Raw genomic sequence first — 7,541 nt, forward strand, 5'->3', positions numbered from 1 at the left:
AAAATTCAGTTCTAGAAAGTGCTTGCTTTTTATCAGTTTGGTAAGTAGGATCAGTGTGATTACAAAAGGGTGAGTTTAGCTACCAGTCTTTTTGCTCTTCTGTCTTCTAATTTTGCAGAACTTGAAGTTTGTTCAGATGTAATTTAAATTAGTCATAGCATTAGATTCTTTGAAGTTTAGCAGCCATGAGAGCATCACAAATTTACTGAATGGAAACTTATAACAGGTCCCAGAAGCCTCCAGTCTTCTCTAGAATGCTTTTGAATAGAAAGGCATTTAAAACATCTCATATAAAGAGTGACACTTTAGAATCTGAGGCATGGTTTTTCTAGCAATGCTTTGGGGAATCACAGCATGCTCAGAACCCCAGTACATTGTCAGTACAGACAATGGACTTGTCCACAAGAACCTAGGTTTTATTTGGGGATTCACACAGATGTCATGAAGCAACTTTTATCATTTGCAATGCTCTTCTTTTTCACCGCCCCCATCACAACAGAAGTGGAAATCCTTCTAGCTATTTAAAACTCGAGTTTTATTACAGAGTAAAAAATTATGATGAGCACATCCAATGTAACCACTGATAAGAGAGATGTAGCTTAACTGAGTCATTTCCCCCCGAAGGGCTGAAGCAAATTCTATTTCTTTATGCTTAGTTTCAAAAATTATTTAAGGAATGCTGAGGCCAGCAGAAAGACCACTTGCAATTGTAAAGCTCATACTTCTTCAATACTTAGATCTTTCATTTGACCAAAATTAACTCTCTGTTCACCCTCTAGTTAAATAGCATAATTGGTTGATTGCAGATATTGCAGCTGACACAAGTTTCCAGTAGGCATTAGGGAGAGATTTTCACACTGAAACATTGAATAGAAAAAGGAGGTTTTTAAAATTAACCTGTTAAAGTAAGCTTTAAAATTCCTAGAATTTTATCATGATAACCAAGATAAAAATGAAAGTTGTATTTTTAAAGATAAATCTATTGAGCTGCATATACACACAATTAAACATTAAAGCCCGGAAGTACAGTACAAATACCAAAGTGCTCTTGATTAGTTGGTTTCTTTCTCACTCTCTGTTACTTCTCTTTTCTTTATTTTCAATAGTAAATATGAATTGTACATGTAATAATAAAATGGTAATGCTATCAAGAAATGAAGTAATGCATTCTCCAAAGGAGGGAGGACTAGCTACCACATTCCTCTCATCACTGTTCCTCCCCACAGGCCTTTATCACAGGCTGGCTCTTACTCTTTAACTCCAAATCCCTGGACTACCTTCCCAGCCAGATTAACCACCCACCCTACCATAGATAACTAAGTCCTTACCCAGGTAGCCCCTTCAAGGCCAAACTCCCAGCCTTGGGATTATGCAGACAGATCTGGATCAAGCTTACTGTCTTCCTCCCCCATTTCTCTCATCCACCTTCACTCTGCTCCTGCTGGCCTTTCTTACAGGTTAGATCCACCTCCACCCCATCCCCTGCCTCCCTCTCAAACAGGCAGGCCCAGCCTCTACTCCAACTCATTCTCCACAGGAGGATTAGCTGCCCCATTCCTCTCATCACTGTTCCGCCCTGCAGGCCTCTATCACAGGCTGGCTCTTATTCCTTAACTCCAAATATATAGACTACCTTCCCAAATCAGATTAACCATTCACCCTACTATAGATCTCTAAGTTCTCACCCAGGCGGCCCCCTCACAGCAAAACTCCCAGCCTCCAGATCAGGCAGACAGACCTGCCCTGAACCAAAATTAAACAGTATCAGAGTAGAAGTTCCTGTTGAACACATAACCAACAAAGAACATCCATATGCCCAGACGGCAATGCAAAAACACAGACAATATGAAAAAACAGGAAAATATGTCCCCCAAAACCCACGAGTTCTACAGAAGTGCAGAACATTGAGAACCAGCCTGTAGAACCCCAGGACACAGAATTTAAAAGAACAATAATAAACATGGTCAAAGAATTACAAGAAAACACAAACAACTCAAAGAACTCAAAGGGGAAAGGCATAAACTTTTGATGAAAGTTCAAGAATATACAAATATGCAGATTAATGAAATATCAAAAACAATTCATAATTTGAAAAGTGAATTTACTAAAGAGATAGAAATAGTGAAGAAAACCCAAATGGAAATGAACATGGAACTGAAAGACTCAATAAAACGAGTAGAAATAGCAGGAGAAAGTCTCACAAGCAGAATTAATAAAATAGAAAAGAGAATATCAAGATGGGAGGATAAAGTTGAAGATCTGGACTCCTTAAGCAAAGACTATGCAAATTTCAAAGAAAACCTCAGGAATGGAATACTCAGTGTGCCGGATAGCTTTAGTGTCAACACACCTGGGTTGAGGGTGGCTATGTCTGTGGGGCATTTTCTTGATTGTTGAATGATGTGGGAGGGCCTAGCCCACTGTGGGTAGTGCCACCTCTGGGCAGGTGGGCCTATGTTGTATAAGAAAGCAGGTTAAACACAGGTGAAAGGAGCAAGCCAGTAAGCAGCATTCCTCCATGGCCTGTGCTCCAGCTCCAGCTCTTGCTTCCAAGTTCCTGCCCTGAGTTGCTACCTTGGGCTCCCTGATGAACTGTGACCTGGGAGATGTAAGCTGAATAAACCCTTTCTCCCCAAGTTGGTAGTGGTCAGAGTGTTTTGTCACAGCAATGAAGAAACAAACCAGGACACTCAGGAAATGTGGGACAAAATGAAATGACCAAATCTACATATTATAGGCACGCAGGAAGAAGATAAAACCAATGACATTGAACAGATCTTCAGTAGGATTATAGAAGAAAATTTCCCTAAATTAGGGAAAGAAATACCTATAAAGATTCAAGAAGCAGAGAGAACACCATTAAGACATGTTCAGAACAGAAAGTCCCCATGATATATCATAGTAAAAACATTAAATGTACAGAACAAAGAGAGGGTACTGAAAGCTGATAGAGAAAAACAAGTTACATATAAAGGAAAACCCATCAAAATCATAGATAACTTTTCAATGAAAACTATGAAAGCCAGAAGATCCTGGAACAAAGTATTCCCAGTTCTAAACAGCCATGGATGCCAACCCAGAATGCTTTATCCAGCAAAACTATCTATCAAGGTCGAAGGGGAACAGAAAATTTTCCATGACACAAATAGGCTGAAGGAATTCATGTCTTCAAAACCAGCATTATAGAGAATACTTGAAACAGTACAAAGGACCAAAGAAAGGAGTGAGTATGCCCAAAATGCTACAGAAAGGAAATAAAGTTATAACAACAGAAACACAGAATAAGGCCACAAACACAAAGAAATTAAAATAACAGTATACAATCTGCACTTTTCTATAATAACACTAAATATCAATGGCTTCAACTCCCCTGTAAAAAGACACAGGCTGGTGCAAGGGATCAATAAAAAAACCCATCTTTTTGTTGTCTTCAAGAAACTCATCTCACTTCCAAGGATAGATACGATCTTAGAGTGAAAGGACAGAAAAAAATATAACAAGCAAATGGCCCTAAGAAGCAAGCAATTGTTGCAATTTTAATATCTGACAAAACAGACTTCAAATTAAAACACATCAAAGAGATAAGGATGTTTACTTCATTCTAATCAAAGGAGCAATTGACCAAAAAGGTATTACAATCATGAACATTTATGCACCAAATCCTGGAGCACCCAATTTCATAAAATTAGTATCCCAGGACTATAAAACAGAGATTGGCACCAACTCGGTGATAGTGGGAGACTTTAATACCCCATGTTCTTTAATAAAGAGGTCAAATGGACAAAGAATGAACAGAGAGACATCTAAATTAAATGACATACTATGTGCAATGGACCTAACAGATATATACAGAACATTCCATCCAACCACGAAAGAATACACTTTCTACTCAGCAGCTCATGCAACTTATATTAAAATTGACTGCATTCTGGGGCACAAAACAAATCTCAACAAATACAAAAAATTGAAATAATTCCATACCTTCTATCAGACTACAGTGCAATAAAGCTTTTAATCAACAGCAAAAGAAGCTCTAATAAATACACGAACTAATGGAGATTAAACAACACATTCCTGAATCATGAATGAGTCAAAGAAGAAATCAAAAAAGAAATAAAAGTACTCCTGGAACAAATGAAAATGAGAACACAACACAACAAAACCTCTGGGACACCCTAGAAGCAGTCCTAAGAGGTAAGTTTATTGCTCTTAGAACATACATTTAAAATCAGAAAAAGCACATGTAAATGACTTGACAGTACAACTCAAGACTCTGGAAAGGCTAGAACAAACAAACCCCAAACCTAGTAGACAAGAAGAAAAACTCAGAGCAGAAGTTAATGAAATAGAAACAAAGAAAATAATACAAAAAATTAATGAATCTAAGAGCTGGTTCTTTGAAAGGTTAAACAAGATAGATAGACCCTTAGCCCAGTTAACCAAAAGAAAGAAAGAGCAAATCCAAATTGAAAAATCAGAGAGACACCAAAAAAAAAAAAATCCAAAATATTGTAAGGGAATACTTTAAAAATCTATACACCGTTAAATCTGAAAACCTAAAAGAAATGAATTCCTAAAATTATGGCCACCACCAAAGTTAAACCAAGAGGCGATCAACAGCCTAAACAGACCGATAACAAATAAGGAAATTGAAACAGTTATATAAAACTTCCCAACTAAAAAAAAGCCCAGGCCCAGATGGATTGACAGCAGAATTCTACCAGACATTCCATGAAATCTACAACCAATACTGCTTAAGTTATTTAAAAAGATAATAACAGAGGGAGAATTCCCAAATTCCTTTTATGAAGCCAGTATCACTCAAATACCAAAACCAGGTAAAGATACAACAGAAAAAGAAAACTATAGACCTATATCTTTAATGAACAGAGATGCAAAGATACTCAACATAATACTTGCAAACCGTATATAAACATCAAAAAGAACATCAACCATAATCAAGTCAGCTTTATTCCAGAGATGCAGGGGTGGTTCAACATTTGTAAGTCAATAAATGTAATAAAACATATAAATGTACTTAAAGACAAAAACCACATAGTCATCTCAATAGATGAAGAAAAGGCATTTGACAAAATCGAACATACATTCACACCTAAAGTCCTAAAAGGAATTGGTCCAGAGAGAACATACTTTGACATAATTAAAGGTGTATATGACAAATCCATAAATAACATCATTCTAAATTTAGAAAAACTGGAAGCATTCCCATTAAAATCAGGAACCAGACAAGGTTGCCCACTATCTCCACTCATTTTCAATATAGTGCTTGAAACCACTGCTAGAGAAATACAAAAAGAGAAGGAAATCAAAAGAGTAACAATTGGAAAAGAAGAGGTCAGGATATAAAATCAACTTACAAAAATCAGTAACCTTTATATATACAAGCAATCAGAAAAAGCACTTGAGGAAACCCTTCCATTCTCAATAGTCTCAAAAACAATAAAATATTTAGGAGAAAACCTAACCAACAACATTAAAGATCTCTACATTGAAAATTTCCAAACTCTAAAGAAAGAGATAGAGGAACACACTAGGAGATGGAAAGATCTACCATGCTCATAGGTTGGTAGAATCGATATTGTGAAAATGACCAATCTACCAAAAGCAATTTATAAATTCAATACAATTCCAATAAAAATACCCATGACATTCTTCACAGAGCTTGACAAAATCATGTTAAAATTCATATGAAATCACAAAAGACCTCAGATATCCCAAAAAACCTTGGGCAAAAAGAATAATGCTGGGGGTGATCACCATACCAGATCTCAGATTATATTACAGAGCTATATTCATAAAAACAGCATGGTACTTGTACAAAAGTAGATAGACACATAAATCAATGGAACAAAATAGACGACCGAAACATGAGTTCATATAATTTCAGCCATCTGATATTCAACAAAGGTTCTAAGAACACGCAGTGGAGGAAAGATATCATCTTTGACAAGTGGTGCTGGCAAAACTGGATCTCCACCTGCAGAAAAATGAAACTTGACCCTTATCTTTCACCCTGCACAAAAGTCAATTCCAAATGGATCAAAGACCTCAATATAAAACCTGAAACTCAGAAACTGCTTGAAGACAACATAGGCAGCGCCCTACAAGATATAGGCATAGGAAAGGACATTCTAAACCAGACACCAGCTGCTCAGGCACTAAGGTAAAAATTCAGTAAGTGGGACCTCATTAAATTACAAAGTTTCTGTACAGCAAAAGAAGTAACTAAAGAAGGGAACAGAAAACCCACTGAGTGGGAGATAATCTTCACCAGATACACATTTGACAAAGGATTAATACTCAGAATATACAAAGAACTCAAAAATAAAGAAATAAGAAGATAAATGACCCAATAAAAATATTGATGATAGACCTAAGCAGAGAGTTCTCAAGCGATGAAATAAAAATGGCTAAGAAATACTTTTAAAAGTGCTCAACATCCTTAGTAATTAGAGAAAGGAAAATCAAAACCACTTTAAGATTTCATATTACTCCAGTCAGATTGGCCAGGATCAAGAGAATGAAAGACTCCAAATGCTGGAGAGAATGTGGAGAAAGAGCAATGCTCAATCACTGCTGGTGGGAATGCAAACTTGTGCAACCACTATGGAAAACAGTGTGAAGAACCATCAAAAAATTAAAAATTAACCTGCCATATGATTCAGTGAACCACTCCTTGGCATATACCCAAAGGACTCATCGTTCTGTAGAGATACCTGCACATCCATGTTTGTAGCTGCTTTCTTCACAATAGCTAAGAAATGGAAACAACCTAAATGTCCCTCAGCTGACAAATGGTTAATGAAAATGTGGTACATTCACTCAATGGAGTTCTATTCAGCAGTTAGAAAAGATGAAATTATGAAATTTGGAGATAGAAGGTGTTATACCACGTGAAGTAACACAAACAGAAAAGCAAGTGACATATGTTTTCCCTCATTTGTGGGTTGTAGGACCAATCACTTATATGTGAGTATATAAATTCTGAAGTAATACCAGGAACCAGGGAAAGCAAAGGATACATGAAAGTACAGGAGAGGAAACAACCTGAAAGGGAGATAGTAGGGAACAGATGCTACCTGTGGGAGGTTGAAGAATTCTGAGTAATTGGCAGGGAGGAGAGTAGGGAGGGACATGCAAGGGACCATGGTGTGGGAGAGCAAGAGAACTCAGGGACAGAAAGATGGCGTGAGTTGGAAGGTATTTGCAGGAGAGTAGGAATGGTGGGGTACTGTTACTGGAAAGGGAGGGAGAAGGGAGGCCGGATGGGAGAAAAGAGTAGAGATGAATGAATCTCAGGGGTGGGTAGGAAACTTAGAGGAAAAAATAATGCCCTTGAAACCCTATGAGAAATGCACATAGAGTGTCTGAACATTAATGCATATGTACACCTAGGAACTGCTTGGAAGGGAACGCAGTGTGAGATAGAAGAGACCTCCCTTAGAGCAACAAACCTCCCATATAGCATGCATCAAAGAAGTTTCTTTTTGCAACAAATGGAGGCTACTGCAGAGTTGTAC

The sequence above is a fragment of the Nannospalax galili genome, unplaced genomic scaffold, assembly GCF_000622305.1.
Source record: "Nannospalax galili isolate Female #2095 unplaced genomic scaffold, S.galili_v1.0 scaffold10, whole genome shotgun sequence".
NCBI classification, from domain to species: Eukaryota; Metazoa; Chordata; class Mammalia; order Rodentia; family Spalacidae; genus Nannospalax; species Nannospalax galili.